This window comes from Oxyura jamaicensis, chromosome 3, assembly GCF_011077185.1.
Source record: "Oxyura jamaicensis isolate SHBP4307 breed ruddy duck chromosome 3, BPBGC_Ojam_1.0, whole genome shotgun sequence".
NCBI classification, from domain to species: domain Eukaryota; kingdom Metazoa; phylum Chordata; class Aves; order Anseriformes; family Anatidae; genus Oxyura; species Oxyura jamaicensis.
In genome coordinates this window covers 18,338,994-18,362,839 of record NC_048895.1, presented here as the reverse complement: position 1 = coordinate 18,362,839, position 23,846 = coordinate 18,338,994, and the positions used below count along the sequence as shown (strand labels likewise).

The 23,846-nt window shown below is 38.1% G+C and overlaps 1 long non-coding RNA gene across 1 annotated transcript; it reads left to right on the top strand.

Annotated features, from left to right (window-relative positions):
- The first annotated feature begins 268 nt into the window (after positions 1-268).
- On the top strand, positions 269-23,683 carry LOC118163408. Its single transcript, XR_004749032.1, has 3 exons — positions 269-388; positions 21,742-21,973; positions 23,397-23,683. It is a non-coding gene; the product is annotated as an uncharacterized LOC118163408 (long non-coding RNA).
- The last annotated feature ends 163 nt before the right edge of the window (positions 23,684-23,846 follow it).

Below are 23,846 nucleotides of genomic sequence, written 5' to 3'. Positions count from 1 at the left end.
ATGAGGTCTTCCTGAAATTGCTGCTGCAGCTCTTCACATCTGTCTAAAAGCTCCCCACAGACTTTGTCAAAAAACAGAGGCAGAATCTACTCTGATGTGTAAGCTCAGGGCACAAGATTATGCTTGGATCTAGACTCATTTCATCCACTTAGCTTAATATTTGGTGCTCTCTAGTTTAAATCTGGAATGGGTCATCTGACTTCACAGGTAGGAGAACAGCTGTGCAGGAGAATGTTTTGATATTTGGCTTCTGTTCTTCCAAGTAGTGTGGAGGAAATGGATTCAAACCAACTGGTTTGGAGAACATAAGCCAAGCACAACCACAGGATCAGACATAGAAATGGAGTGCAAGTTCATCCATTGTTGGTCACCATTTTTGAGGAAGCAGGTACGTCAGATCATCTCCTCTTATCATTTTCAGCTGTTTCTCCAAGTCAGAAAGTATCTCCTTCTTCAGATATACTATTAGAAAGAACTGACCTAATAAATCTGGTGGGAAGCTATACCAGAATACCAAGTATTCTGTAGGAGTTATGTGTAAAACAACACTCTCCATACTGGCAAAGTAACACGTTGCAGGTAACAAAATACCATAGTCTGTTCCTGTCTGCCTGGACATAATGGTGGCAGCTTCCTGCTGCCACTCATAGGAGAGCACTGACTTAGAACAAGCTCTGAATATTCAGGCTGCCCTTTGATAATTTTCTGGCTGCTCAGAGTTATTTATTCTTTCTAACACAGCCAAAACAGTCAAGCTCATTTTCTGCATCTGACCCTTTTCTTTGGCAAGTCTGATTTCCTCCTATTATTCTGTGTACCAGGAAAGCATGCATCACATTCCAGCCCCGTTTTCCTGTACAGAGGTGCCATCCATTATTGTGTCTATACCTTTGTGTCCCTATTGAAACTCGCCTATTTTCAACACAGCAAATGTGTCAAAAATATCAGCTCCCAAATGGAACCATGAACATGGGACAGAAAGTACAAATGTGGACTGTTGGACAAAAAGTTAGACACCTGGGTCAAAGTGGCTGTGTCTTCAGCAGTACTAGGGACTTAGAGCTCCCACTGAAAATAGAACTAGGAGATTTTAAGTTGACCATGTTTTAATGTGCTTGGAATTTGTCGGGTTGACTGTGTTTAAATACGTGACATTGGCTGATATTTAAGTGTAGCAAAAACCCATAAGCTTCTGAACAATATTACAAATGTGAGAAGCATAAATCTTTCATTTCATTACCTTGTTCAGACATTTAAGGCCCATGACGATACTTACTCTGTCACTACTTTTTTGCCACAGGGAAATTCTCGTTCATCATCTTGGAATCATCCTTTAAAATGCTCACAGATTTTATTCTAATGATGCCTTTGTTCAGTTGCAGAAACATTATAGAAGGCCCCTAAGTGATGTGGCAGAACAATGGGGAATAACATTAGTTTCAAGTTCAACATGAATTGTTTTATGCTACAACAAGCCTAGGTCCCCAGAGACAGTTGGATTTACTTCCTCTGCTCAGTACATTAGTCCCATCAGATGATTCACACATACTTTGTACAATGTTACACTGATGGCATTAGAAAAATGTGAAATATCAAATGGCACATATTAAAGCATCTGTCAAAACACAAGAGCTTTATGGGATAATTTAAAGATTTTAGATTATTTGCTAAAACTTCACTATTCAGGCTTTCAGTTCTTCTGGAAAAACAGCAAAATGTTTTTGCCACTGAGTAAAACTTTCTAATGCATACAATCCCTTTGAATTCATTGAGCAATGAAACAGCCTGGCGCTAAGTGACAGAAATAAAGCTGGCAGAACCTGTCCGTATGCTTCGCAACTACTCTGCACTGTAGCAGCTTTGTGGCAGCATGTCAGTGCAATGCAGTACTTGCAATTTAAGCTGAAAACTTTACTCACTGTACTATAGCAAAAGCTCTGCACACAGAGTACCTTTGAGTAGCTCACTCAGTTTACCAGTGTTTTCTGTTCTTTTTTTTTTTTTTTTTTGGTTTAGTTTTATTTTGTTTTGTTTTGTTGAGGAAATGTACATTTTTCTCTCGTCCTACTGATGCTCAAAGGCATCTTCCCTTCTCCAGAATCGTTCTGTGGAGCTCTAGACAGTTTTGTGGACAATGTGTTTGGGATTTGAAGGTTGGTGTATCTCTTGTGGTAACATACATTAAGAAGATTTAGAGTGCAGTCCTTTCAAGCGATCAGGGGAATTCTCCCACAGAAACCTGCAGTGTCTATTTCATCTACCACAGTGCTTTGCCTTGCAACAAATCTGAAAACACATTTAATACAGGCTTATTCGCAAAGGCACAATTTTTAAAGAGCAGTCACTGACCTTAGATACCCACTGCTGAATGTGCAGCCTGAGACTGGTTTTCACAGATGCTACTGTGAAAGAACTGGCTAGAAAGTGTTTCAGATTAGACTTACAGAACTATAAAAGCATTGAAAGCATGTGATCAAATGTTCAGATTTAGGACCTCACAAGTATTTGTAGTAATTGAAAAGAAGCAAGTCAACACAGTATTTATAAATCTGTACATCCTGATGCCATATCATAACATGTTGAAGATTATTATCTCTGTAGAATACATCCTGAAGACTTATGTTAGAAACTTAATTTGCAAAAGAAAAATGAAGTGCTGAAAGATGTGTAAAAAAATTATAACCTCTGATTTGAATGTTTGAATTCTTCCCCCTTAAGTTTCTAGTATCTTTCCCTTGTATAAATTACAAATCAATATTCAGAACACAGGAGATTCATTAGTGTTATCTCCTGCTTAGCATACACTATCTTAACTATTACTTGTAAAAAGTTCTTGTTAATGAAAGTACCTCTTCAGGTCATTTCTTCACAGCCTATGATCTAAGATTAATAGCTATTGCTCAGCAGACCATTGTTAATGTCCATTATGAGGAATGGTATGGATTTAATTAATTATACTGCATTAGTGAATTGGAGTAGAACATGATGTTGCTGAGATGTTCATTGTCTCCTACAGAAAACATTTTTTTTTTTTCTAATACTCTTTTCTAATTAGTATTGAGATATTGATATTTAATATACAGAATGTGAAATGCTCAGCTGAGGCTGTTCAAATTATTGAATTAAAATTTTATTACGCAGTATTATAGTTAATAGCATATTCAGTCTATAGTAAAGTATGACCTGTGGTTAAAAAGAACACAAAATAAAGAATATTAGTTTTAATTTGTTCTCTGAAACTGACTTGGTGTTTCTCATCTTGTTGCTTCTCCATTCTCCTCATGTGTCCTTTGGGATCTGGACAGTTTGACAGAATGGTTATGGCTTTTACTGTATTATTTGACAAATATTTTGTGTTACAAACACATACCCTATTCCAAGTCATTTGTGTAGAGGGTAAAGCTAGTAACTGACATTTCCTCTTTTTTATTTTTTTTTTTATTTTTTTTTTTCTTTTTGTATTAATGTCCACATGAATGAGAGTTAATTTTCTTTATTTACGGAATTTTACATGAATGTAAAAGATCTGTAACCCGTGGTGTATCTGTCATTACAGAATGCTTATTATTCATTATTTAGGCTGAAATATCAAAGCTAAACAGAATGACTTGACTAACTCAGTTTTGGTTGCCTGACTTTAATGAAAGGGGGAAGATACGATCATTTTGAAATGCAGGACCTGTTAAGACATCTGAAATTAGATATACAAGCTTAAGGTAGCCAGTGTCACTAATTAATTGTCATCCAACTTCGGTTTAAAATGTTTCCTGCACCTTCGCACAAAACTCTTTCCAACTGATTATCTATTTTTTTTCCAAACTAGTTATCTATTATCAATTTTCTTTATGTTTTGGGTATTAGAACAATAAAAAATGTCCCCAGATGAAAGGACTAGAATCTGTAAATGTAGTCTGTCATTATCAATAAGAATTCTAGAAAAGTAAGCTTATCTGTCTAGATCTTTGGTACACCTGACATTAGAAATAATTTTCAAATCTTTTTTTTTTTTTTTTTTTGGGGGGGGGGGGGGGGGTGTTACAATGTTGTCTCTTAATTCTATTTCATCATTTAAGTTGATAAGTGTGCTATATTAGCCACAAGCCTCACCCTTTTGAATTAATTCTTAATCCCTTTATTGATATAAAAACATTTCTAATCTATGGTTTTGAAGAGACTTACGGGAACCGCATCCTGAAAATAAGAAGTACGCAACTTTATCCACCTATATGTAATATGGATGATGAATATGAATTAAACAGTCAACTTTAACAATAAAGTTTCCACTAGATCTTTGTAATATACTTTCGTCTACCTCTACCACCTCAAAAAATAAGGTAGAAATACTGACCAGGAAGCACAGAGTAATGCAGTGGGCAAAGCAAGTTTTCATTGCTTTGTTGACTGTCCTATCAAATGCCTTGTGCTAGCTTGTCAGATATAATCACAACTCCTTGATGTTGTGCCTTCTGGATGAGTGACTTGATTTTAGGTAAATTGGACATTCATATTTATGCTTTAAACTAGATGTGGCATATAATGTTCATGTTTTGATCGCTGCTCCAGTAAACACAGTCACTTTTTTTTTTTTTTTTAAATTATTATTTTACATGTAAGCCTTAGAGTTGCAAGATTGTACTTGACTTGCAAAACAACAAAATAAATCTTACCAAAAAAATGTCAGCATTCAATAAATTATGCACTTCACATTGAGCTGTGGCGACATATTAAATGAAGTATAGCTTAAAGATAAGGTGTTAAAAGTGAAAATTATAGATGTACAGTCAGTTTCTTTAAAACTATCACTTATCCCCATTCCATCACTCTAGCTGTCATTTTATCTTTTAGGTATTATATTTTTTTGCCTACGTGTTTGGGCTAATGTGTCTGAATTGTGACAGAAACTGCCATATTATGAATAATTCTTGATAAATGCAAAGGAAGATGAAATCTCTGCAAACTCAATGAATATTTAAGGTCACATATATAATATTAGTTCTGACATTAAAAGCTAAGGGCTCTTCTTGAACTCAGTGAGGTTTCACTGGAAACCTGGGATCTTCTTTAGGTAAGCACAGTGTATCATGTGTACATATTACAAAATTATTGCTTCTGACAAGCACACACTCCCAGACTGACATTCTCTTTTCCTTTATGTGGTTTTAGTCCAATACATAGACCTTCTGTTACTTTCACCCTCTCTTAGTAGGTACTAAACATAGCCACTTTTGAACTTCACCACTGAATTAACACTTTTTTTTTTTTTTTTTTAATTTGTAAGAAAGTTCATAGCTGAAATGTATGAGAAGAAATTTTAAGAGTGAATCTCAGAAAATTCAGAAGTTACTTCTGCTTTGGATCAGCATGCAAAATTTCACTTACCCAACTCATCTGTACCATACATGAGAGTGGGCCATTTGTTCCATTAGTGAATAACACCTCTTTTAACTGATGACATTTCCTGATTTCATTCACAATGGAATCAGGAAAGGTAGCTATACATGAAAATGTCTGCAATAGCTACAAGAGGCTAATAATTATCTTAATAGCAACCAAAGTCATGAAATTTGTACTTAAGATTCAAAAACTGACCTAGGTTCTTATGCTTATTTCCACACACTGTCAACCTCCTTACAGTACAGAATCAGAATCATACATCAAATGATCACAAAAGTTTGAGCCATTTCAGCCAATGTCAGGATGAATGCTGTGCATGGTTTTGATTGTGACTTGTATGAAACTTTGGCCAGTTTTCTTCACAAATGGAGAAAATAGAAGGAGGGGTGTAGAGGTATTTGTTACTTCCTCAGGACTGGGTAGTTGCAGTGGACTATGTTCTGCATTTGGGTCAGTAACTCTTACCTTATAGATCTTGTTGAGGAATAAATGTATTATACGCTGTTAGTGTTTCCAGAGTGAGCCACAGTCAGTGCTGTAGTATGTGTTAATAGTTCATTTCCATTTTTTTCTCTCTTGATAGCAGAGGAAACTGGAGGATTCAGGATTTCAAGGCAGCTATACAGTGGTAGTTTTTTGGGGAGCCTGGATTGTACATGAAGGATGAATATAGAGAAAGAAATTAAGCTTTTAAGGAGCTTGGCTAGTTGTCTTGAAACTTGAAAACTTTTGGGTTATCAAATATCCTAAAAGTCTATGAAGTGACCTATTCCTTTGGTAAATATATATTTAAAACATTATCTGCATTCTAATTTTAATTCAATTGTAGGCAAAAAAAAAAAAGAAAAAAAAAGAAAAAAAAAGAAAAAAAAAGAAAAATAAAAACATGAATACTGCATTTTTACATTCTAATTCTTATTAAAAGTGTAAGGATGTCATACAGTAACGTGCAAGACAATCATAAAACTTAAATCAGATTTTGTACCAGCTGAGTTTAACTTCTGTGGCTCATTTGACAAGTTCCGCTTGCTTCACTGATTTTCATTGCATCCTGTATTGTCTTAAGGGCACCCTGAAGTTCTGCAGTCTCTGATTCACTATCCCCTGAGAAGTCTGAGAAACATTCTGTTGACTTACATAAAGAGTGTACCACAGCCAAGCAATCCACCCAATTTTGTCTGAGTTTATGAACTTTGCAGTTACTTGATGAAAATTCTCAAAGAGGCAAATATTTTTGGAGGAATGACTCAAATTTACCCACCGAATCTTTGTGAAATTATTCTTAGGGATTATTAACTACTATAACAGCAAGAGGAAAGATGCTTAAGAAATATTAACATTTTAGATAACTCATCATCACTTAGTAGTTCCTGCATATATTTTACAGACTCCAAACCCAGTCTGTAAAATCTTCCCATAAGAGGTCTGCTTCTTATATTTTTGTCTGATTTAGACGTACCTTCAGAATGATCCAGTTCAGATACAGAAAAGGGAAACTTCCTTTTAATCAATTGACATTCTAAAAGTCAGAACAGGGTTCTCAATTTCTGTGGAAAAATGACATTTTATTGAGCTATATTAGTTAAAAGCTTTAAGTATTTTGGCCAGAAAACATTTTTAGTGTTTCAAGTAACTGTTCTATTCAGGTTCCCTAGTTCTTGGTCAGACTAGGTCTTCTATCATGAGTCACTATTCCTCAGTCAAATCAAAATGTGAGTTTTCCTTCTCCTCACACAATGTTTGTATTCTTTGAAACTCTTACTTGTTCACAGAACATGGTAGCATATTAGTATATTCTAAGAGAATATACTTTTCATTTTGTGATGGACGAATAATGACGTGGTTGAGGTGTGTATCTCCCTCCTTTCCATTTTCTTCTACGGAGCTCAAACACCTTCTTTGGAAGACAGGTTACTGACCTGTAGCCTAACCAGTAATTATTTGTTTTTGTCCTTTGGTCCAGTTCTAATAAGAAGTCCTACTCCTAATTACTTTGCTTATCCAAAACTTGCCTTTAAAATACGCAAGAATGTATCTCTTGTATGGTTGGACTTGATGATCTTTCAAGGTCCCTTCTAACCTCAGCTGTAGTGTGATTTTATGTTCTCTGATATCATGTTTATTCCAGTTGTTTCTTTCATGCTTACGCATATTTTTTTAGTCCTTCAGAGAAAAGCCCATTGGTTTACTTGTCCAATAGAAATATATAAGGACAAGTCATGTCCAAAGCTTTATGTAATTACATAAGAACAGCACATACGTATCTGAGAGACAGATGACAGTTGACAGGAGAAAATGCATTGTCTTGGAACAGAGGAGAGGAAAAAAAATACAAGGGATGTGATTTTACTAATTTGTAGCTTTGTTAGTCTAGCCCATCTGGGAATTTCCTCAGGATAACTTATGAAGTGCAATTAATCTTTTCCTTCTATTAGAATCATCTTACCATTACAACTTCATTCCTGTGTTTCATAATCTTGAAAGCATTTTCCACCTAGCTCTAGTGGGAGGTGTCCCTGCCCATGGCAGGGGGGCTGGAACAAAATGATCTTTAAGGTCCTGTTGTGGTTTAATCTGGCTGGCAGCTAAACACCACATGGCCATTCGCTCACCCTCTCCCCTCCCTCTCTGGGATGGGGGAGAGAAACGGGAAAGTGAAGCCTGTGGGTTGAGATAAAGACAGTTTATTAAGATAGGAAATAATAATAATAATAGTGTGTACGAAACAAGTGATGCACAATGCAATTGCTCACCACCCGCTGACCGATGCCCAGCCCAACCCCGAGCAGCCGGCCCCCCCACCCCGGCTATCCACCCCTATATATTGTTTAGCATGACATCAGATGGTATGGAATACCCCTTTGGCCAGCTGGGATCAGCTGTCCTGGGTCTGTCCCCTCCCAGCTTTTGCTGCACCCCCAGCCTGCCCGCTGGCAGGACAGAGCGAGGAGCTGAAAAGTCCTTGGCTTAGTGTAAGCACTGCTCTGCAGCAATTAAAACATCAGCATGTTATCAGCACTCTTCTCATCCAAAACATAGCACCCTACCAGCTATTGGGAGGAAAAATAACTCTTTCCTAACTGAAACCATGACAGGTCCCTTCCAACCCAAACCATTCTGTGATTTTCTGATTCTGTGATCAGAGTGAAGCAGGCTGAAGTTTGTGTGGTGGACACTTTCGCTACCTGTTATGCCCAAATCAAGGTGTTAACAAGGGTCAGTGTGCGCAAAATGCCACTTTCCATCAGACTCCTGAGTGGTGAAAATAGAGATGAAAAACCTGTTTTTTCTAAAGGACTGTCTCTTCATTCTAAAGGCTCTTAGGGAACTTGAGAGAAAATTTGTTGCATCATGTGTTTTGCATTTCAAAGAAATTACATAAAATTGTTCAGCTTTCCCCACATTGCCCCATGTCCCCATTTCCCATGCTGTCAGTGGAAGTGGTCATGTGGCTTTCTGTGCCCTCCTGTTTGCATTCTCCCTGACAGCTGGAGAGATTGCTTTAACCCACAAGCTGAGCAGAGGTACATTGCAGTCACACTCTCCCCTTGCACCCCCCCATCTCCTGTATCTTCACAGATGGAAAGCAATGCAGATGCTGTAAGATATTCTTACTGCACTTCAGACCTTGCTGTGTCTGACTTTTTCCTTGCACTGTCAAAATGCTGAGTTCTCACAATTACTCTCTTCTAAGCAATTACACTGTAAGTTATCAGTTCACATGAAGAGTGGCCAACATTGTGTAAGGCAGAGCTGTTTTGATGATAACGAGTGAGGCTGCAGTGAAGTCAATTACATTAGACTGAAAGAGCTCAGATTCTCAATTCATTAGAGTTCTTCTCACCTCCAGATCACCATTTCAGGTCCATCCCTAGGGGCTGTGCTATATAAGAAAATACATTAAAGATAATGCCTCAGGCCCTCTGATGTCCTTGGCAGCTAGAGGAGGTAGATCTTTTCACTCATTTCTCTTGGCTTCACTCCTTTTCCTGGCACCCTTTCCATGGCAGTGTTGTGCCCCAGGCCTGGAGCTTTGGAATAGCAAGTACATTTTCTCCTACATTGCATAAGAGATGCTGAATAAGGAGCTGCACACCTATAGGACAAAGAAAGTCAAAATAAAAGTGCCCCTAGCAAGGACAAAGTTCACTAATTTAAAATAATAATAATAATAAAATAACATGATTTTCACAGAGTCATAGAGTGGCTTAGGTTGGAATGGACCTCTGGACATCATGTGGTCCAAACCCCTGTTCAAGCAAGGCCACCTGGCAGGCTACCCAGGACCATGTCCAAAACATATAATTTTATATTCAAGTGTTCAATAAGGAAGCATGTTGATTGAGGAAATAGGAAATCCCAAGTGAGTAAAACTCAATATTATGGTCCAGACTTCCTCCATGTATGATTATATTGAAATGAACTGATTTTATCATACATGAATCTAATCAAATAACTCAAATGGAGAACTGCAAATAATTTAATAGCACGTAGTGATCCGATAGCACGTTCTTCAAAGCTAACAAAAATCGTAAATAATTTGCAATAGCAACATTGCATGAGCTCATTATTTATCTAATTAATTTGCTGAGAATTTGCACTGGCTAGGGATGGAGAGTATGGCGGCAAGGCTCTATGAATGCTGAAGGAAAATAATTGCAGCCTAAATGAAGTGATTGTTTTTTGTGAAGACTGCCATGAATGGCAGTCATGGTTGTGCTTTTGTGGAAATGATATGGGAAATTCATCTTGAAGGATTAATGCAATTATCTGCTGTTTGAAAGGCCAGGAGAAGCTGGCATTCAGATGGTTGGCTTAGCTGTTAGGGGATCACTAGTGGACCTGAATTGAAAAATCTTTGTCTGAATTTGTGCTTTGGAAGTATAATAAGATATTTTTGGCAAACTCCTCTTCTGTTCATTCCATGATCATTCTAGATTTAGCAAAACCAAGCTTTTTTTTTTTTTTTTTTTTTTTTTTTTTTTTTTAAGAGTAGCACTGGATGAGTGAGCTCCTCTAGTCCAAAGGGACTTTTTGAATTTTGTCTCAGGAAAGGAACTGAAATCCGAATGTTTTTTTGAATATACACTCATCCCTACTCTTGCTCCCCTTTCACCTTCACTCTGAAAAGCTATACATTTGTCTAGAGTTATGTGGGAACTACTGCAATATACAAGCAGCTAATGTCAGAAGACAAGAGTCCATGGAAGTACTGATTGCAGTAAGGACAGGCATTTGGCATTGTGCATTGTCACACTAGATGAACTAGCTCTTTTCAAGCCACTTGTGTACAGAAGCTGTCCTCTTGTTGCTCTGCAAGAGCTGAAAATTCAGGCACTTCAGACCCAGCTGTGACATTACCAGGTGAAATGGAGCACCTGATTGTGAGAGTGCTTCTGGTCCATCTCACTGCAAAGTAAAACGAGGTCAATAATACTTGACAGAGATAATGAACAAAGCTCTTGAAGAAGCAAATGCATGACGATGTCCTTATATATACTACTTTTTTTGGCTGAGTTATTCCGACACAGGAACACTAAATACACCTACTTTGGGTTGTTGAGCTAGCTTGAAGAAACTTGCCCAGGTATTTCAGTCTAGTACTCTGCAAGGACACAGCCAAGGTTTAGCTCATAAGTGCCTGAGCATATGAAAAAATGTTAATATGATACTCGTGTCAACACTATTTTTTTAGATAGTGTACTGATTTTGACAGTGTCTGAAATGAATCCTATATGAATATTTATAGTAGGACTGTACTTCTGAAATAAGAAAAAATACATTTTTATTACATGTCAAATAAATGTAATCTTCTCGGATAGATACAGTAAAAACAAAGAAAAAGAAAAAGAAAACTAGCGGGTGTTTTCTTACACAGGACATTCAATAATGAATGTGGTATGGTACTACATTATTGATTTATGACAGAATCAAAGCATCCAGTATCACGTAATGGATTAGAAACTCTTTGACAAATAGAGAGCTGAGGTTAATGCATGGTACAGTATTCTGACCCCTAGCATTTAAACTCTCATGATTGGTTTAAAAGAATGATTACATTTGACATTGATTGAATTTGTCAGTTACATGAAAATAAGAATATTAGTGAACAGGCAGAAGAAAGTTACATTACAAGGAGACTTAAAGAGGACATAATGGCAGAATGTAAGAGCATGACTTACAGTTGTGAAAAATACTGAGGAGGAAAGAAATAGAATAAAAAATTAGAAGATGGCTACAGCTACCCTGAAACCAGCAGGATCAGGAAACATGTGGTGTTCTCCTCCCCCCCCCGCCCGCCCCCCCCCCCCCCCCCCCCCTTTTTTTTTTTCCTTTAATGCAGTGGGTACATCCAGAATGACTGAGGAGTTGGGAAAATTTGGCTTCTGCAGTAGAGTTGTGAGAAGGAGTTTCTAACTGTGTGCTGGGGAGCAGAAGTGTTTCAACTTTCGTTACTGTGCTTGCACAGTCCTGAGGGCTATCTAACAGGAAGGAAAATGTAGTTGCAATCAAAATCATGTAACATTTTCCACCTATACACACAATTAGCAGCAATAAAATATTTGCTATGGGGAAAACTATAAGCAAATCTTTTCTCAGTGTTGGAACTTACGGAAACATTCAGGTGTGGAGGTGAAATCAAGAACAAATAATTAATGACCTCAGCTGAACACAGTGGCTGAGATTGGCAGCTTTTGAGTGCATAGTGCAGCTCAGAGGGACCAGCTTTAAATCACCTCCTGTGCCTTGCTTTTCCTCCTGGCTGTGTGCAATGCTGTTAGATAAGTATCTGAAGGCTTCTCTAACCTGTGCTGACTGTGAGCTTCCCGAAGGGGTCTTCTGACACAGTCCATTATTCCAGACTACATCCCTTATTTGTTGCCTCAGCACTCTTACCCTGACTATATTAATCTATACCTCACTGCAGTCCTTTCCAAAGGGTTTCCTAATGGGGACTTGAATCTGGTGATAGCTACTTTATCACTGAGGAAAAGCTGATACTGTCTTTCTGCAGATTCTTAAGATTATGGACCAAAGCTCTTGGGTTGATTGTCTTTGAGTTCAGAGGTCACTGCAGAGGTATCCTCAGGCCTGCTGCAAAGCAAACTTTCCCAACTCATAATCACAGAAGTGAGGTGTTCTGATTTGTTTCTTGAGAGACCTGCCATTTATTAAGATCCTGGAAGTCTAATGGGAAAAGCTGCAAATGTCAGCCTCACGAATGTCAGTCTTTTTGTTTTAATAGATGAAAAGAGGAAAAATCGCCTCAAATATCAAGTACAGTATGAGAGGTGCAAAAGAACTTTGATTTAAATCCGATTTTTACTTTGTTACATTTCAAAGCAAATTGTTTTGTCTGCTTTTTTTTTTTTTTTTTTTTTTTTTTTATCAGCAGACTTTCAGTAGTTTCACAAGCTACCATAACACTTGGAGATCATGAGTAGGATGAAAAGTTTTTAAGGCTTGAGCATAATTTCTTCTTGGGTGACTTAGAAACATAAAGCAGATTTGTAAATGTTGCAAGATTTTAGACTCAAAAGAACTTCCATGTCTATCTTTTACTGTAATTCACAGGAGTTAGACACCAAAGTTAAATGATAAGATTTGAGAACATAATTTCCTCTGGAATTCCAAGTTCAAGCTCCCAATTTATGTAATCCAATATTCAGAGTGTCTCCTACATATTTACCTTTAGTATGAAGAAATGATAAAAACCTGAGAATATCTGCCCTTCGAGGCTGATAGCTGCTGCCTCTCTCTGCTCTGAAGTCAACACGATGCCACAGCAGCTAGGCATGATCAGAAAATGTTCTGAATAGAGCACTTAGGTGCTTTGGAGATGTTTTACAAATATCAACAAGCAGATCTCAAAAATAAATAAGCATTCACATTGGGAAATGGTCAGCTTTCATAAACTGGTTTGAGTGCATACATTCTGGGAGGCTGCTGAGCTTTGTTTGCCTCCTTTATTTTTAAGGACTTCCTACTGCCTACTCCTTTTTTGCCAGGAGTTCAAACATTAAGTAGGAACACCTTGTTCTGGGTGCTGCTTTCCAAAATAGTCATTGGAAAGCACACAACAAAAATATTTTACTGCAGGTAAAAACAAATACCCCTGAATAGCAATTACTAACAATTACTTAGCTTTTTAAAACATTTGCGTTGTGTGTTTATTTCCTCTCTCCTTTTAGACACTCAGTAATAATTTGTTAAACTCAAATTATTTTAGAAAACATAATAAACATTAAGCATGCATCAAAGCCATCTGGAAGTGCTATGTGCTGCGCACAAAAATAGTGGGATTCATCTATGCATATTCAGCACTGGCATTTGTTCCCTTTCTAAGTTTTACATTAGCAACCCCCACACACAACCCAGGTCAAGAATGCGCTTTAAAAAAGAAAAGAGCAAGACAGGCACCACACCCAGGACATTTTGGAAAACCCATGAAACATCACTGTCGTTGCTGGCATTAAAATCCTAGTGAATACCAGGCCCCATTTTCAGATGCATCTTAGCTGTTACCAGGGGTCCAACAGAGGTGCCCAGGTCAGGGCTGGTGATAGAGGATTCATGAGCTGGTCCCACATCTAGCTCAGGGCTGATGATACTGTAGGACAATCTAAAGCACAGCAAGAATTTTCTTGGTGTTTTATATGTAAAGAGCACAGTTGCCACACAGAGTATCTAGGACAGAATGAAAACAAGTGATCAACACAGAAAATGGAAATTCCTGTGGGAAAATGTGGCTCAGGCTGTTAAGTACTGCTAGTACTGCTTGGGTCAAGCACTGCTGATTCTGATCTGGTTAATTTTTGCTGAAAAGAACAAGCATGCATATTGTCCTATTTTGTATATTATCCTATTTTGTTTTCATCCATATACCATGGATAAGTGTGTAATACCAAGGTTTCTCAGAAGGGTTTTGGCCATGATACAGAACAGCAGGAGGAAGAAGGTGGACCAGAATTTTGCTGCTGTAATGATTGTTTTTTTCCTTCTCAGTTCCCACCAGACACAGAGTAAGGCAACATCTTTCCCGCTGAATGGAGTATTGAAGTACTTGCATTTAAAAATTATATGATGTGGTTTTCTATCCTTGAAAATGGCCATATTTATGATGCGGTAAGTCGTCTCCCTCAAAACTTTGGGACTTGTTACCTGAGGTGTTTTGCCTTCACATGTGAAGAAACAGTTCTTGCTCCAGAGAACTTGTAGTTGAAAAACAATAATTAAAGACTAAATTTGGCCAAATAAGACTTCCTGTAGCACACACACACAAATAATAATAAAACTGTTTGCAAAGTTTTGCAGGATATTTCTTAAAGTGAAAATCATGGTATTTTGGGAAGGCTTCACCTGAAGTAGCTCTAGGTGAACTCAGGCATTTCAGGCTCGTACTGGATGCTAAGGAAGGGAGGCAGTCCAACCCAGTTCCTGGGACCGGTACAATGAGCTGCATCTGTCAACATCCATCTGTCTGTCTGCCTGTCTACTACAGCAGGAACTTTAAGCTTAGTAATACAACCTCACTTCACCTTGGGTTTTCTGTCATGGTTATTGTGATCTGTTACTGCTCCAGTGAAGTAGATGGCAAGAATTCTGTCGACACATCCTGAGGGCTGGAAAGGTCCAAGCTTCTCCTGGCTTAAAGGATGTCAAAAATGTTTCCCACTTTTTGTTTCATAGTTTCTACAAGTTAAAATAACTCCAATAATATTTGCTTGTTATATTACTAATTGCAGACCTCTTTTGGTTTGTCTGTTTACCCCTCGATAATTCAATTGATGTCACCAAACACTTCTTTATGATGGTCCAAATGCAGTGGCATATTTTGTAGCAAGAAAAATCAATTACTTTCAAGTACTGTTCAACCCATAGACCCTCACAGGCACTAGTATTTTGCTCTCATATCACAACATTACAATGCAAGAAAAAATCCTTTTACTTCTTAAGTGGTAAATATTACAATAGCCTGAATACAAAAAGCTTCAATTGCAGAACTCCAAAATAGGAGCAGGGCTACTCCATTATAGGTCAGCCGAGTACATCCTGAGCAAAACCACTGCATATCTCACCAGCTTTCATAAGTGTAACCTTTCATCGGGCTTAACTGTATTTTATCGTTGCTGAAAGCTGGGATGCAGGAAGAAGGTATTAGCAGTCAGAGCTTTTTCTGCAATTTGTCATGCATGTCAACACAGCGAGAGACATGCTTGAGCTGGCAGTGACAGTGCAATTGAATAGATAGCACGAGACATGCCCTTCACTTGGCTGACAGGCACTCGGCATACGTCAGAGCACCGCTCAGCACAAGCAATTTCCGTCCCTGAGCATTCCCAGAGAGGGGACACGTTCCTCGCCCTGCACCTGTGCTGCTCTCCAGGCTCCAGTTCCTGATTAACACCACGTCAGCAGCAGCCGCAGCTCCAGGCTTTGCCCGTGTTGCAGCTCCAGTGTGAGATGAAAAACATTTTCAGTTCATATGAGTAATGAGCATTACAAATTAGACCCAGATCAATTATTAAATGAAGATGATTATGAAATATTAAAAGGAAGCTATTATACATAATGTATTTGTCAGATTAAAAATTGGCTTTCGTGTAATATCCTTCTCTGCCTGATAATGTATTTGGCTATTTAACTTATTTAAAAGGACTATAAAAAATAAGGATAATTGGAAGGGAGGTATGCATATTAAAACAAGAACTGGACCTGTTAACATCAAGAGGAGGAAGTTTTCTCCTGTCTTGGGCATAGATTCCCTCTGGTCTGTGGTGAGGACATGCAGACATGTCATCCTAGGCCTCAGTACAGTTATTATGATTTCTGTCGTTGAAGACAGTACTGTATTGTACACATCTAGAGAGAAGAAGGATTTCAATTTAAGGCATAGCCTTGTCACTTAGGTAGAAATCCTGGTGGCTGCAGTGTGTTTTTGTAGTAACAAAATGAACTTGCTAGTTGGCCAGGGGTTTGTCTTGACAGAAAGTACAAACAGCAGAGTCACTTGTTCCCTGGGCTTCTACAGTCCTGCTGTGAGGAGATATTTTGCATTGCATCTGATGAGTCAGTGGAGCAGCTTTCTCTTGGTGCTTGATGTGCTAAGGATGTGATGTTGCTATAGAACCTCATTAGATTCAGCACAGAGTTAGAGATGGTTAGAAAAAAGAGGAAGCATTGACAGAGCAGCTCACACATCAGAAAACACTAGTTCGATGGAATGAGATGTTCTGGGGAGATTAGTTGGTCATTTAAAATTTTACCGTGGGAACCAGGCAGGTAAGATGGCCAAAAGGCAGAGTGTTTGGTGTCCCTTGGTCCTCATGCCTCCTGACTCCCCAGGGGCTGAGACAGGCCCTGCTTTACCTCACAGGCACCCGCGGCCTGGGCTGGGGGTGTCCCATCCTCCAAGCTGGGGTTCAGCTTTCCAAGCATACTGCACCTCAGGCTGCTGGGTCCTGCTGGCTGAGACCCAGGGATGTCACAAGGAGAAGGGGCAGATGATGGGGGATGAGGTCCTGGGCACTGCAGCTTGCCTAGGAGGAAGAAGTTCACAACATAACAGTGTTTTCTGCTGTTTATTATTATTATTATTATTATTATTATTATTATTATTTATTTACTTTTATTTTTATCCTCAGGATGCATCTTTCCCATTTCTCTCTGCCCTATGTTAGAGTATTAGCAGCTTATGTGTTATTTCATTCTTGTTGTTGTTATTGTTATTTTAAACAGGACCTTCTTCCAATAACTATTGCTGGCTGAGAATCCATCACATCTCCATATGTTAACACATGTGGGTATTTTTATGCTCTAGGAGGTCAGGCCGCATTCTGCAAAGCTGCCCTTTGAGAAAGGAAACTTTTCAGGCACTGGTATTTGTTTTTGCAGTTTATTTTTGTCTTTTGCAAGAGGAGTGTCATCCTCAACCTTGAATTCTGAGATATTATTGGTTGAAACCAGATACTTAAGAGACTTGAAGAACTATGTTATATAATATTAATTATTAAAAAATATTCAGTTTGTGTATTTATAAACTGTAAGGTCATAGATTGTTGGGTAATAGTAAATGATTAAGCTTGTTTTGGAAAAAATACTTTCCTGGAGGTTGGAAAATCTCCTTTGAAGCCTTTTCTATCTCTTGAGTAAATACGTGCAGTTATAATTAGACAGTTTTGTTAAACATGTATTATGTAACCAAAAGCCTGGAACAACTCCAATGCCATTTCTCTCTATTGTGTAAATATGTAATTAAGCAAGATTTTTTCCAGTGCTGCTGCTGATTACATTCTCCTCGGTCATGCAAGAATGGGATTTTTCTGCTCTCAGACGTACCACAATCTGAGCTCTAAGACAAGCCCTGATGCAGCACATTACTGCTACATTCCCGATGGCTAATTCCTTGCCCGCTATTAATTTCTTTGGGTCTCCCCTTATTTCAAATGGGGCAAACCTGACCTAAAATACAAGTCTAAGTGAAGACAAGGTACTCCCGATGGCACTGAGCATAGTGATGACATTAAAGTTTTTCTATTGTGTGGGACTAGTCAGAGGGACATAGCTCAGAGCACCAGAGCTTTCAGTGTCCCCACGTGTACCAGAGTGTGCCGCTGGTGCACAGCAGTGTGGGGCCACTTCCATTATTGCCTCTGCTGAAAGGATATGGGATGCAATAGGTGCTGTGGCTGTGCTTCACTAGTCCTTGAAGAAGACAACGCAGAGCCTGTAGCTCCTGTCTCTTGCAAACCCTTTAAATAAGGGCTAGAGTGATATGTGAATCCTGGACTTTGGTAGTCCTGATTGCAAGTCGGGGGAGCTAGTGAACACTGAGCTGGACACGGTGTCAGAGGAAAACACTCTTACTGCCTACTTCTGGCCCACTTGTCTGGAGACTACCTTAGGCCTTTAGACTTTACATGCTTCTGAGGGAATTTTTTTCATGCATAGAGCAGAAAAAAACAGATGCTTCTGTGCAAGCCTCGTGACACTGCTGATAGCATGTCCTAGAGTAGAAAAAAAATGGGGAGCATGTCAGCACAGGACAGATACTGGTTTAATTCAGCTCTAGCATGATTTGTTTTGGTTTTGCCAATAACTTTCTAATAGTGGATTTTTTTATTTTTATTTTTATTTTTTTTTTTTTTTGAAGAAGAAGAGAGTGACTTTGAGGATTCACAGGGCTTGGACAGCTTTTTTATTATTTCTGGCTTGGACTGTATTTCTACAAGAAGATGTGACTGTTAACTATCATTTTGAAAGACCTTTATGATACAGGAGGCAGCTAGAGCTATTTAAAAACATAATTAACATTTTAGTGAACTTCTGAAATAACTCAGGCATAGATGAGCCATGAGGAGCTCAGCGGAATGGAATCTATTGCGACTGCCAGTGAGATAGAGCAGTGTCATGCTCCTGCCAATGATTTCAAATCACTGTTCACAGTGATTGTCGCCCTCTTTCCTACCGTCCCATAAATAAACTACAACACTGCTTTTTCTGGTGTGTATCTCTGTTGAAATTGGAATAATCTGTATTGAATAATCTGTATTGAAATCGGCTCACCTCCTCAAAAGCAAGATATTAGAAAACATATCTGTGTTTTGAAAAAGCAGAGCTGTTGCTCCTGAGAACTGCATTGCTAAGGCTTATCTCAGCAATTAAATTGATCTTTAAAAACAGAATGACAGAACTTCTAGAGCTTTGTGGTACTTCAGAGATAAAAGAGCAGTGTTTCTTTAAAAGAAAATCATCCACCTCTAATCTATTGTAATGTTTTGAGCACATGAAAATAATGGATGCTAGAGGGAGAAAGGTTTATGTAAATTACAAAGACTTAAAAAAGCCAATGACAAAGTCCATCAAAACACTATATGAAGTGATCCCGTGGTGCAGAATGTGCCTTCAATGCCTTGAAATTGTCTCAACTATGAAAGGATATGTGCATAGTCCATTTTTAAATTGTGGAAAGCTAATAACACAGTGTGTCAAGGTGTTCTACAGGATCAGCAGTTTAATATATTAATGAATTTAATTGTAAATATGAAATTAATTGTAAACCGTGAATCTATTACTTTAATTACTACATGGGTGAAGTAAAGCAACAGTGAAGCTGAAGAGAGGAATACTGAAAATTTCCTGAAACACAAACTTGCTTCAAATATTCAGTTCTAGAGAGGAGTGGAACTTCATTAGGTCATAAAAAAAGAAGAGAACAAAAGTTTCTTGCTTTGATAAACTGTTGATGTATGCCCATTGTCATGTACAACAGTAGCAGCAATTTGAGTTACTCATGCATTTCACTGCCTTCCAATTTAACTGTATGAATTGTGGTTGTCATTGTGGGGAGCTCAATGGCATCCTTGCTCATTGTTCAGAGATAATCCAACAGCAGATGGAAAGTTAAGTGCAGGACACAAAATGTAAAGGAGCTGTGCCATTATACAAGTCTATGTGTCTAAGGTTATCTTATTTCCATCTCTGTCTCCTTAGCATGTGAAGAGCAAACAAGCTGCCCAACATCAGCTTTTGCTAATCACCAGCTTCTAGATTTCAAGCACAACCTATATTTCTTTATCTGGAGCTTCAGAAAGCCAGAATCACACAATGTTGTTTTTTTTTATTCTCCAACTCCATATTCTGGTTTAGGTTTTTGAACCTGTATGTGTACATATACAACAAAGGGCAGTAACACTGCAAGCTTTGAGGACTGCCCAGGCATGTTGGACTGTAGAAGCTGGATGTCTATGCATGAGCAGAGAAATATAAAATAAATTTATAAATTTATTTAATTTATATTTTTAATAATAAAATAAGATAAATATTTTTAAATATTTAATTTATAAAATAAAAATAATTTTAAAAAAAGTTGAAAGAGAAAGAAAAAAAAAAAGATTTACTTGTCTGAAGTGTGTGGTTTTGAAGTCCAGGTGAGCAGCACACTCCTAGGTTTATTCCACACCTTTCGGATTGAAACCCTGGGAGAATCCCTGTCTGTCCCATCCATTTTCTTCTGCTTCCTTCATAATCAATACAGTCCTACTGTCAGAGAAAGTGTGAAACTGTTTGACTAAAAAAGCTGCCATGTTAACTGTCTTGAGAGCTTGAGGCAGTTTTGTTACTTGAACTGAGCAATTCAACTTAAAATAACAGTGTGACGTCTCCCCAGAGAGATGAAATCCAAAGCCTGATCTGTCATAACTAATAACAGCAGAACTTTGTCAGTCAAACAGTCAGCAAAGACCCCAGGGGTAAAAGAATTAATGGGATTTATTAATGTGTTGCTGTTGCCTGAACATGTGTGCTATATTGCTGTCGAACTACAGGATTAAAAAGTGCCACAGTGTTCTTTCAGAGAGATGCTTTATGTTGTATATAGTTATAGACTATTAAAATCTTAAAAAGAAAAAATAATCATTAATTGTACTGCAAATAAGTTTTCTAATTAGGAGAGGCTGAAGCAATATACATCAAATGAGAATGAGGGGGAATGGGTTAAAGTTGCGCCAGGGGAAGTTTAGGTTGGATATTAGGAAGAACTTCTTTACTGAACGGGTTGTTAGTCAATGGAATAGGCTGCCCAGGGAAGTGGTTGAGTCACCATCCCTGGAAGTCTTTAAAAGACGTTTAGATGTAGAGCTTAGGGATATGGTTTAGTGGAGGACTTGTTAGCGTTAGGTCAGAGGTTGGACTTGGTGATCTTGGAGGTCTCTTCCAACCTAGACTATTCTGTGATTCTGTGATTCCCCTAATCCTTATTCATGTTTGAGACCACAATGTACTTCTCATTCAAGACACTGTAGATGACTGGAACTGATTAGATTATTGTGTATTTTTTGCCACACACATTTGTTCATTGTTTTGTAAATTTCAGGTCACTTCGTATTGTAGTTATTTTTCCCAATACACACACACACACACACACAAAAACCAACCAACCAAACAAATAAACAAAAAAGCTCTTTTGTCTAAAGTAGCAAGTAGATTTTAGCATAGAAATTGTTTAAACAAGGGTATGTCTGCCTCTTAATCATTCTGTTTTCAAATGCTTCAAGGTACAACAAACTCCACCATAACTGCATAGCTTGTATGAACCAAAATGAAGTCAAAAGTTGTTTTCTAATCCTATGGTGTGACTTTAATCATTGACTTTAATCATTAAGTTATTCAGGGTGTGCTTATTAATAAGAAATACATTTTTCACAAGATTAAATAAGTTCATAAATATATCTGATTATTAACCACAAAGTAATGCAATTCACAATATTCTATGTTACAGACACATTAGCAGGTCCCAGAGAACACATTTTCATTTTCAAAGTCTTTCAGATTTATTTTCTTTCACAGTGTAAGAATTCTGACAAAGCTTTAGTTCTGCATTTTTGCAAGTACAATGAAAAGAAGAACTATATATACATAAGAGACACTTCAGTCTCATGAGAAGCAGTCCTTACAGGATTTCCTGGACAGGATCAAGAACCATTGGAAATATTCAGAGATTTTACTGGAAATCGCTTGAGAACAGACTGTCTGACAGGCTCTGTTTTGAGTCAGCTTTGGATAGAAACTGAAGTTTGGCGTGAGTATGTGAACAGGTCTATTATCTTTATTCACACTTCACAATCAGTTAAACAGTTTCATTAAATACTGTGATGCAGAAAATCACGTTCTGGTCCTAAGAAATATGGGTCATAAAGCTAGTCCTTGTTCAGGCAAATAGTTCCACTGAGTTTAATTTTCGGGACAGCCATTCTGTCAGTGCTATGAAACAGTGAAACAAATAAAAGAAGGTCTACCCATTTTTAGTAAATCACCCTTATCAGTAGGATTTTGAGACCCCTTAGCTCTGCAAGCAATAAATATGGGGCTGATCCAGCATGTGGGTATGGATCACTGTGTCCTTTATGTCTGCAAACTGCAAGGAGAATTGTAGTGCAACTGCTCATGCATGTAAAGATCAGTACTTTGAAATGGCTGACAATAAAGGCCTACAAATGGCCTTTTACTTCCTTCTCTTAGAGCAAAGTTAGAATATTCACAGCTACAAATCAGCTCAGTTGTACTTATTTATAGAACATAAAATGAAATAGTTTTTCACTGAGTGAGAAAATGCATTATTCCATCGGGAGGGGTTTGGGGCTCCTGGAGGAGTTTATGGGTGCTTTGTCTTTCATCCCTGTCTCTGAGACCACTCTGAGGCTCTGGGCTCGCCTCACTGAAGGTTGGGCCGGACGCATCTGTAGAGCAGATGCTGTAAATCTTAGAGGGGGTGGCAGGTGGTGTGCTTGTCTGTCCAAACAAGAGACATTATACCTGCATGTCTGAACCAGGTAGGCCCTCTACTTCTGGCCCTAAAATGGTTCTGTCCACAAGATATAATCCTCATTTGGCCAGTGCCATCTCCAAAGTCACTGCAATAACTTTAGCTGCTGCTGTCCATTATCTTGGTTCATTATCTTTGGTCCAAAACCTGATAGTCCCCAACCCTGACAGCACACGTTGCCCTGCAGGCTGGCACAACCTGCCCCTCAGATTGCTTCTGGCCCCATGATGTCTCACCAGGATGCTGAAACTGAGCCACTGGAAGGAAGTTCAAGACTGAGGAGATAAAATTCCCAGAAGTTGGCACACAGTGGAGGAACTCACAGAATTTAAAATATAGTCCTGTCTTTTGCCATTAGCAGAACTTAGCACAAGACACATTTATTTTAACCGATCTTTCCTTCAGTGCTATAATAAATTCTCCACACACCGCATCATCTCCCCACATGGTTAGTCACCCACAGAAACTTTAACAGGGACAAATCGGTCACTTCACACAAAACTGTACATTAACTGAAAGGCTACTCAAGTAAGCAGGGAAAAGAGATGAATAGGGGCACTGATCATTTCTGTTATTAAATGGTGGGGTGCTGCTCACATTTGCTTGTAAGTAGCCAGTTTAATGGTACAGATTTTAATGTCTTTATTTTTATTTTATTTTATTGTTGTTTGTTGATTAGAATTATGGAAAACATATGAATTATAATCCTATAAGAATAAGCTGGAAAAGCATAAAAACTGAGAAGCTGTTTCCAAAAACCCAAGGTCCAGAATAAAGGTAAAATTGCACCTGTAATTAAATGTAGACAGTGTGGTATCAGGAGAAAACCCGCAATGTTTATATTCCTTACAAAGATCATCTGAAAGTTGATGAGAGAACTGAAACATCAGCTCATGGTTTGTGACAAAGACAAATGTAAGCACAGTGTATTTTTCACTGGAGCAACATATTTAGGGTAGAAGCAGAGTATATCCTTTTGGAACAGGACAAAATATACAACTTCAGTAAAGCATAATTGCATATTCACATGAATGTGTTTTTGCCACAGGTGGGATAATATCTCTTAAGTCTCTTTTAATGCAGATATTACCATGATATTAGATATTCATTAACTAAATTACATGGTTAA